The sequence below is a fragment of the Sorex fumeus genome, unplaced genomic scaffold (genome assembly GCF_029834395.1).
Source record: "Sorex fumeus unplaced genomic scaffold, SorFum_2.1 ptg000019l, whole genome shotgun sequence".
In the NCBI taxonomy this organism is placed as follows: Eukaryota; Metazoa; Chordata; class Mammalia; order Eulipotyphla; family Soricidae; genus Sorex; species Sorex fumeus.
The window spans coordinates 39,706,608-39,716,386 of NW_026606076.1; positions in this window are offsets into that span (position 1 = coordinate 39,706,608).

The window sequence follows — 9,779 nt, forward strand, 5'->3', positions numbered from 1 at the left end:
AAAGCTACAAACAGAAGTGTCACTAATAAAGGACTTAGTAGATGAAAGAAAAAACTCAGTGGGTGCCCTCAACAGTAGAATGACTACAGCCGAAGATAGAATCAGTGAGCTTGAAGATGATCTACAGAAAGCATACAGGCAACAATATACAATGGGAAAAGACCTCAAAATACCTCTAGAGCGAATCAGAGACCTAGGGGATGAACTCAAAGAGGAACAACATAAGAATCATTGGACTACTAGAAGGATAGGAAGGCAACCACAATGAAAAAGGAACAGTTAAAGATACCATTGCTGAGACATTTCAAAAGCTGGAGAATGCAGGCATCCAGCTCCAAGGAACCCGAAGGGTGCCAGCTAAAAGAGACCCTAATAAAAACTCTCCAAGATATATCCTGATCCGAATGATGGATACCACAGATAGAGACACAATACTGCAAGCAGTAAGGTCAAAGAAGAAAATCACATACAAAGTAGTACCCCTTAGATTTACAGCAGACCTATCAGAGGAAATTTTCCAAACCCGAAGACAGTGGTGGGATATAGTGCAAAAACTCAACGAAATAAATGCCTCACCAAGAATACTTTATCCGGCTAAACTCTCACTCAAACTCAAAGGAACGATACACTATTTCATGGATAAATAACAGCTCAGGAACTTCATAGACTCAAAACTAGCCTTAAAAGAAGGACTAAAGGGGCTACTTGTAAGACAAGAAAAACTCCTGCAAGCACAACAAACCTCTATGGAAAGCTGGCACAAAACCCCATGACAATAATCTCTCTCAATGTCAATGGTCTAAACGCGCCAATGAAGTGACACGGAGTGGGAAAATGGATTAAAAAACTGAACCCAAAATTCTGCTGCCTACAAGAAACACATCAGAACAGTCAGAGCAAACACAGAATCAAAGTCAAAGGATGGAAAACAATCCTGCAAGCAAACCACTCCCTCAAAAAAGCCGGGGTGGCCATACTAGCATCTGACAACATATATTTTAGGCTGAAAAATATTAAAAGGGACAGCGAAGGCCATTTTTTTTATAATCAAGGGATATGTACAATAGAAAGGAATCACACTCCTAAACATATATGCACCCAATGAGGGACCAGCTAAATACTTAAAACAACTGTTAATAGACTTCAAGGAGGACATTGATAGCAATACAATAGTAGTTGGAGACTTCAACACTGCCTTGTTATCTCTGGATAGATCAGCAAGATTAAAATTCAACAAGGTAGTACTGGATTTGAAGGAAGAATTGGAAGAGAGAGGGCTAATTAATGTATACAGGGCCTTCCATACCCAAAAAACCCAATACACATTTTTTTTCCAGTGCATACAGAACGTTTTCCAAAATAGACCACGTGTTAGGTCACAAAACATAACACAATAGAATCAGGAAGATAGAAATTATATCAACTATCTTTTCAGACCATAGTGCACTGAAGATAGAAGTTATTCACACACAGACATGGAGAATCCAATCAAAGACCTGGAAATTAAACAACTCAATGTTGAACAGTGAGTGGGTCAGGGAGGAAATCAAGGAAGAAATCAAAAGATACCTGAGAACAAAGGAGAATGAAGACATAAGCTACCAGAACTTATGGGACACAGCTAAAGCCGTGTTAAGGGAAAAATTTATAGCTTTGCAAGCATTTCTCAGGAAGGAATAAAAGATCATTAATGCTATTCTCCTAATACTTGGGAATTGATTGACTCTGAAATATATCTGCTCCTGTGCATAATTACTTGGTCATAATTACTTGACTCAGGCTTCAGTTGCTGTAGTTCCTAGCACCCCAAAGGGAGGTTCCACCATGGAACTGGGATGGACCCAGGGAAAGTGGCAAAAAGCTACCCGGCATCGAAATGGGACATTCTAGAAAGTATAAATGCATGGTCTTGATGCAAGCTCTTACAAACTAAGAGACAGGACCACATGGGGAAGGACAAGCTGAACTTGCCTGAGGACTTAGTCTGGGATTTACGGTAAAAGCCTTGCTTGCTTCAGAGCCCGGAGAACTAAGTTGGCTCTTACTGTATTTATACAAACAACTGCAAGTATTGATAACTTATACAATTAGAGGGAAAGATAAAAGCAATGTAGATGTTCCTGAGAGACAGAGTGTCTTCTTGAGTTGATCTCCCCAAGAGAAGTTCCTCTGCCAAATGTTTATCTATGTAAATAACCAATCACACCCATGTCCTTACCTCAAACTCCCTTCAGATGTTCTATAAGTATGCTAGCAACTCTGCATTAAACAGGCCATTTTCACCATCAAACTGTGGTTCCCATCTCTCCATCTCTCTGTCTCTCTGTTGGGAAGCCCTGGGGAGGCAGGGAGGCAGCTCTGGCCCACGGAACACACACATGTGTCGAAACAGCAGCCCCAGCGGTTTACTTTGTGAACTCACACACTTGGTGGTGCTCAGGTTACTCCTGGGTCTGCATTCAGGAAATACTCCTGGCAGTGCTCAGGGGACCCTATGGAATGTCAGGAATGTTGGAACCAGGGTCAGCTGCATGCAAGGCAAACACCCTAACCGCTGTACTATCTCTCCAGCTGCAGAGAAAGGAAATTTTCTAAAGAAAAATCCCTGTCTCTTCCTTCAAGCAGGAGCAGAGACAAGAGGTACTTACTGAGTCTATGGCTGGCGAAGTTGACGGGACCCTCTGCCAGGCTGCAGGTGAGTGCTTGTGTGTTCATCCAGGACTATATGAAAATACACCAGTGACTTGGTGCCCAGAGGCCCTGTCACTTTGAGCACAGGAAACTTTCCGATGTGCCCATGGACACACAAATTACTGTCTGAGTTACAAAAGGGTTAGTTTATAAAAGTTTTAAATGAAAGTCCCCCTCAAGTATTCACTTCAGAAACTTTTCCATTATATCAGCCTGAGTCCACAGAGTTCTGCAGGAGCAGAGCAGAAAACAAACTTGGGGATAATTGGCTACTTGCAGAGAAATCCAAAGTTCTCATAGCTGATCAAATAGCTCTGACAACTTTTGGAGTGTGATTGCTTTTCTCTCAGGCTTCTCTCAATTTGGGATTTATTGCGGAACAACCAAGACTGAATTGACTTAGGAAAAGAAGAATTATAAAGGATAATTCTTTTTTTTTTTATATCGCTATCACTATCACCCCGTTGCTCTTCAATTCGCTGGAGAGGGCCCAGTATCATCTCCATTCGCCCCTGTCACGTGCAAGTGTAGCCCGATGACGTATTGGGGGGCTCCTTCAGGGTCAGGGGCATGAGGACCATTCATTGTTACTGTTTTTGACATATCAAGTATGCCACGGGTAGGTTGTCAGGCTCTGTCGTGCAGGCGGGATACTCTTGGTAGCTTGCCGGGCTCTCCGAGATGGATGGAGGCTTTTGGGACAGCCTCTAATCACCTTTACAGGTGTTCCTAGTCAAGGATATAGGCAGGTATGAAATTCTCTGTAGCCTTCTGGGTTCTCTGAGAGTGAGAACTAGAGAATAAGAGATTTTTATTCTTCCGGGAGCTTGGTTTTATAGTCTCTGGATGGCCGTTGGTGGGTTACATGGCAGTTGGTGGGTCTAGCTACAATTCTAAATTTTTTAACTCTATTTTTTAAATTTAAAAAAATTTTAATGAATCACCTTGAGATACAGTTACAGACTTACAAAGCTTCATGTTTGAGTTTCAGTCATACAATGATCGAGTACCCATCCCTCCACCATTGCCCATTCTCTACCACCAATGTTCTCAGTACCCCTCCCAGCACCCCACCCTATTCCCTGCCCCATTGCCTCTGTGGCAGGCACAGTCCTTTTTATTCTCTCTCTCTCTCTCTCTCTCTCTCTCTCTCTCTCTCTCTCTCTGTGTGTGATGGTTTGCAATACAGGTAGTAAGTAACCATCATGTTTGGTCTATAGTTTACTTTCAGCACGCATAAATGATAATTCTTAAGGATAAGAACTATCAACCTGAATTTTCAAGGGATCACTAGATCATATATATAAATTTTATTTTATTTTTGGCTATTTTGGGGTCACATCTGACTATGTTTAGGGATTTTGTCTGGTTCTGTACTCAGGAATGGCGGTACTCAGGGGACCAAATGGGATGCTGTGGATCAAACCTGCATTGGCCTCCTGCAAGGTGTGAACACCCTGCCCGCTGTACTGTCGCTCATTCTCCCATTGCCAGACCACACTAAGGATCAAAAGAAACATCCTTTGGAAGTGAAAACAATTGAATATTTGCCTTCTATCTTTTGGAATTTGGAATGCCTTCAAGAGCATTGAAGAAATAACTAAGAGGACAAAGAACCTCCAGCTCCGAGCACATCTCTTCGATTCCACTGTTCTTCCTGCATTAATATATGCCTCAGAGACCTGGGCCCTACGAAAACAGGATGAGAACGCTATTTGGGTCTCTCAAAGAGGAATCGAAAGAGCTATGCATGGAATATCACGCTTCACTCAAATGAGAGATAAAATCCGGAGTTCTGATCTCCGTCAATGCTCAAGAATCAGGGACGCTGTCTCATTTGCCAAGGCATCAAAAATCAGATGGGCTGGACACGTAATGAGGTTTACAGACAACTGCTGGACTAGAGCCATTACTGACTGGATTCCACGGGACATCAAAAGATCGCTTGGACGCCCACCTACAAGATGGTCAGACTTCTTCGTCAAGACCCTGAATGATTGGTTTGAGGTTCTGCATGTTCCTAGAACGAACAGATGCCATTGGGCTATGCTAGCACTCAACAGGGATGAATGGAGATGTTACTGGCACCCGCTCGAGTAAATCGATGAATAACGGGGATCAAGTGATCAAGTGATCTTTTGGAACTTAGTGCGATGGACAAATGTTTCTATTTTATAGTGAATGAAGCAGTGCAATGCATGTAGAATAAAGCTTGAGATAATTGCTGTCTTGATCTTTCTCTTACAAAATTTTCTATCAGCCCTATCTGTATTTTATTTTGTGGCAAATTTCATGTCTAATACTGTGACTTCTTAGGTGTATAGCAGACTCTTTCCTGCTTATTCATTCTTTAAACATTTTGTTTGTTTGTTTTGTCTTGTTTTATTTTGGGGTCACACCTGGTTGTGCTCAGGGCTTACTCTTGGCTCTGCACTCATGGATCACTCCTAGCAGGCTTGGTGGACCATATAGGATGCTGGTGTTTGAACCCAGGTTGGCCACACACAAGGCAAGTGCCCACCCAGCTGTATGATCGCTCCTGCCCTCTTTGAACATTTGGATCTGGAGAAACTTAACCATTTGAAAAAATATTTGTGAACGTTTTTTAATGTGCAACTGTCAGAAGTCATTGATAATCCAGAGGCTAAATATTAAATGTCAAAGATATCTCTAAAGTTGATATGATTGAAATTATTATTACTACTATTATTTTTGTTATTATTGAATTTTGAAGTCACACCTGGGTGGGCTCAGGGGTTACTCTGGCTCTGCACTTAGGAATTACTCCTGGTAGTGCAGGGGGTACCATATGGTATACTGGGGATCTAATCCAGGTTGGCCACATACAAGGCAAACACGCTACCCATATCAATCTGGCCCCAGGATTCACTCTCGATGCTATACTTTCTAGATGTTTGGATAAATTCATATTATTTATCCATCACGGTCACGGTCACGGTCCTCCCGTTGTTCATCGATTTGCTCGAGCGGGCCCAGTAACGTCTCCATCATGAGACTTGTTGTTACTGTGTTTGGCATATCGAATATATCACGGGTAGTCATAAAGGAACACCACTGACCTGAAATTTCTGAAACATTCTCTTCATACTTTCTTATTCTTTTGTCATTAGCATCTACTGGTATTTTTTTTATGGGGCTGTCTTAAGGATACAGCCTCTAACCAGAGAAAAACAGTGCTTCTCTCTCTGAGATCTAGAAGGACCCTTTGGGGTCAGGCAGAAAAAATAAATCAAAAAGCTAAACTGCCCTGAGGCCTAGAGATGGGAAAATAGGACCAGATGCCTCCTGGGTAAAGCGGTCTTGCTCTAATTTAATTTAATCTAAATGGACAAGTTTCAAACCAGGAGGACTGATCAGTGGTTGGTCAGTGATGTGGGAAATGAGTGGTTGTTAGGATAGCAGAGGATCCATTATGACAACACTAATTGGAAATGATCACTCTGGACAAGAGCTGAGTGTTGAAAGCAGGTAAAGGAATATATATGATAACCTTTCAGCATCTGTATCACAAACCATAATGCCTAAAATGAGAGAGAAAAATAGTGACATAGAGAGAGAGAGAAGAGAGAGTTGCCTGCCATAGAGACAGGCTGGGGTCGGGGGTGACTTGAAGAGGTGGGAGAGAAACTGAGGACCCTGGTGTTGGAAAATTATACTGGTAGGAGGGATGGGTGTTGGAACATTGTATGGCTGAAACACAATCATGAACAATTTTTTAAGGTTCTAACACATGGTGATTCAATAAAAAATAATTTATAAATTTTGACCCCAGTTCTTACCACACCAATGCGAAGATAATCTGTGATTGTAATTGTAATGGTTGAAGGAAACCATGTTGCCCCTCAGAGACAGGTTTCTCTGTAGAAAAAAAAAAACAAATTATCGTCTTATGGAGGGATAATGAAATTTCCAGTGAAAATTCTACATAATAGGGGTTGGAGTGATAGTACAGCAGGTAGGGTGGTTACCTTACTTGCGACTAATCTGAGCATAATCCCAAGCATCCCATCCACTGAGCCCCACCAGGAGTAATTCCTGAGCACTACCAGGTGAGGTCTCAAAACAAACGAAAAATCCAAAGTATCTATTAGCTACACCCTTTAAAGCATGCTGTGAGTTTGACTCTACTGTACTTAGGTATGCATTTCCAGAGGGGGACCCAGTCATCAGGCTCCTGGGGGCTGCTTTGGGACTGAAGACTGGCATTTTCTACTGGCTTGCCTCATTGCCAGGGGAAAGGGAACAGGTTTATAAGACCTAGTAGACACTCCCCTAACCAAGACACAATTTTTTTTTGCTTTTTGGGTCACACCTGGCGATGCACAGGGGTTACTCCTGGCTCTGCACTCAGGAGTTACTCCTGGCGGTGCTCAGGGGACCATACGGGGTGCTGGGAATCGAACCCCGGGCGGCTGCGTGCAAGGCAAACACCTACCTGCTGTCTCTCCAGCCCCACCAAGAGACAATTTAAACTGAACAAATAACACAATATATATTGAGAAATACATAACTTCTCAGACACTCCTGTAAAACACTTTAATTTTCTTGAGTATTACATTGAGGGATTACCATACTACATGCCCAGAGCTATGAGCTTCCTACAAACCACTTTCTATTCTCCTCAAAAGATTTCAAGATCAAAACGCAATCAAGAAAGTTTGTATGTCTATAACCATATCTCATGGTGATTCATTAAAATTTAAAAAAAATTTTTAAAAAAGACTTCAAAATCAAAGCAAACAAAGATGGAAGTGCTGTGTGTATTAGTTTGAAAGTAAAATTCCAGTAACTGTCAGTGACCTTTTGTTTTGTCAGCCTGCATCCGAGAACCAGAAATGCTAGGGAAAGAGATGAGGAAAAGCAGGATTGTCTCAGATTCTTTATTATTTGAGCCGCAATCACAGAGTTTGGGGGAGCCACGCTTGTAATAGGTAGATAAACACTTTCTGTGCCCGATGCCAACTTCAAAGTCCTGGGGTGGCCACCTGCATGGCAAGTTTTGTACAAAGTTCCTCAATTAGGAAGTGATAACCCCCCAAATACAAATGTGGCAGGTGGATCTTATGGAACCTTCGACAGATCTCTTGGTTGGCTAAACTTAAACTTCAAATGCCTTAAGATTGATCTTAATTCTCTTAATTCCTAAAACTCTGACATATAGGTTCCTCTGAGGCCTTCTAATGGATTGGAGCCAAGGTCTGGGTATTTGTTCTGGGTTTTGCCAAAGCCATGCTGAGACCACTCTCCACATGCTTGGACAAGCTTCACGCATGAATGAACTGGCAGAGGAACCCAGGTGTGCAGGACCCAGGGCTGAGATCTCCAAGCCTGCTCAGTTGGGGACTGGGCCTCTTCTACCCAGTTCCCCCACCTTCCAGTAGCTAAACAGTTACACCCACCAACTGCCCTATAACCCCATCAACTGCCAGGATCCAGAGACTATAAAACCAAGCGCCCAGAAACAGACCTCTTACTCTCTAGTTCTCATTTTCAGAGAACCTGGCAGGCTCAGAGAACCTGGCAGGCTACTGAGAGTATCATACCCGCATATATGTCTGACTAGGAACACCTATAAAGGTGATTAGAGGCTGCCCCAAAAGCTACCTGTGGCGTACTCAATATGCCAAAAACAATGAATGGTCCTCATTCCCCTGACCCTGAAGGAGCCCCCAATATGTCATCGGGCTACACTAGCAGGTGACAGGGATGAATGGAGACATTACTGGGCCCGCTCAAGCATATCGATGAGCAATGAGGTCATAGTGATAGTGATAGCGATTGCAAAACAGGCAGAAAAACTTATAAACAGGCATTGGAGGACTAGCTCCGGTGATGAAGCATGGGGTCTGTAGCCTAACAGTCAAATTCTAAGGATAGAGAAGAGAAGCTGGTGGCTGGAGCCAGCCCCAGTGACAGTTGGTGGCGGGAGGAGAAAGATTTCCAAACTAAGGAGCACGTGCCTTTGAGCCCGCCCCTAGAAACCGGTCTGCAGCTCTGGGCCTTAGCAACAGCCAATGAGAGAGGAGCGGGGAACAATGTGGACCAATAGGAGGGCGTGTCCATGGGTATTTCCTGGCCCTGGGGCGGGGTTTGGCTCATTGCCTGTCTGACCTTCTAAGCGGTTGGTCGTGGACTTTGATCTGCGAGGATGAGGTCTAGGCAATTGCAAGGTGGATCCGGAGCATCCCGAGCATCCCAAGAATCCCAAGAATCCCAAGAATCCCCAGATGACAGGTCAGCAGGATGGGGGCTGCTCTCCACTAGAGTGGGCAGGGGAGGAAGGGGTCGGGGGAGGGAGGGGGCCTCACCTGGGACTCAGAGGGACCGGCTGGCAGTTGGGGTGTTAAGTCCTGGGGGGCGAGTCTGATTTGGTGGCTGGTGACCAGGGCGGTGCGGACCCGGTTGGCAGAGGCGTCTATATCACCGGCATCAGGGATTGGGTTAGGGTCTTCCTTGAGAAACTCTTGGGGAGTTTCCTTCTGACAGCTCCTCGCCCTGCTCCCTACGTCCCAGTAGAGCCACCTTGGGTCAGGGTCAGTTTCCCCGGGGAAACTGTGTGTCTGAAATGCTTTTGCTGTGGGGGGCAGGTGCCAGTTTTGGAACTGATAACTCAGGGTGAACCGACCGTTTCTTGCCTGTCCAGCAATTATCTCTTGCTTGGAGTTTTCTGATACAGAGTGCTCGATGCCCCGAGTTTATAAGGATCCTCTTTAAAATTTTTTTTTAATTTTAATTAATTTTGGGGAGTAATCTTTCATGCTCTACCCAACGGTGTCCCCTCCCATTTGGACAAAGCTAGAACCCAAAAGCGAAAACCTGAGAAATAAACAGATCCGAGACGTCTTTGTCAATTTCTTGTTTATGACGACTTCAATGACGGTTAGGGGAGAGGAATTGAGTGACATCAGACTTAAATGTCAGTTTCTGAGAATTTAAGTTGGGCTATTTTTAAGTTAATTAGTTAACTTGGTCGTGATTCTGGAGCCCAGGGCCCAACCTGCTTCCCCACTTTAGACCGTTGATCTCAACTTTTTATATTTTAATTGGGATGTCTGAATTTAAGGGAA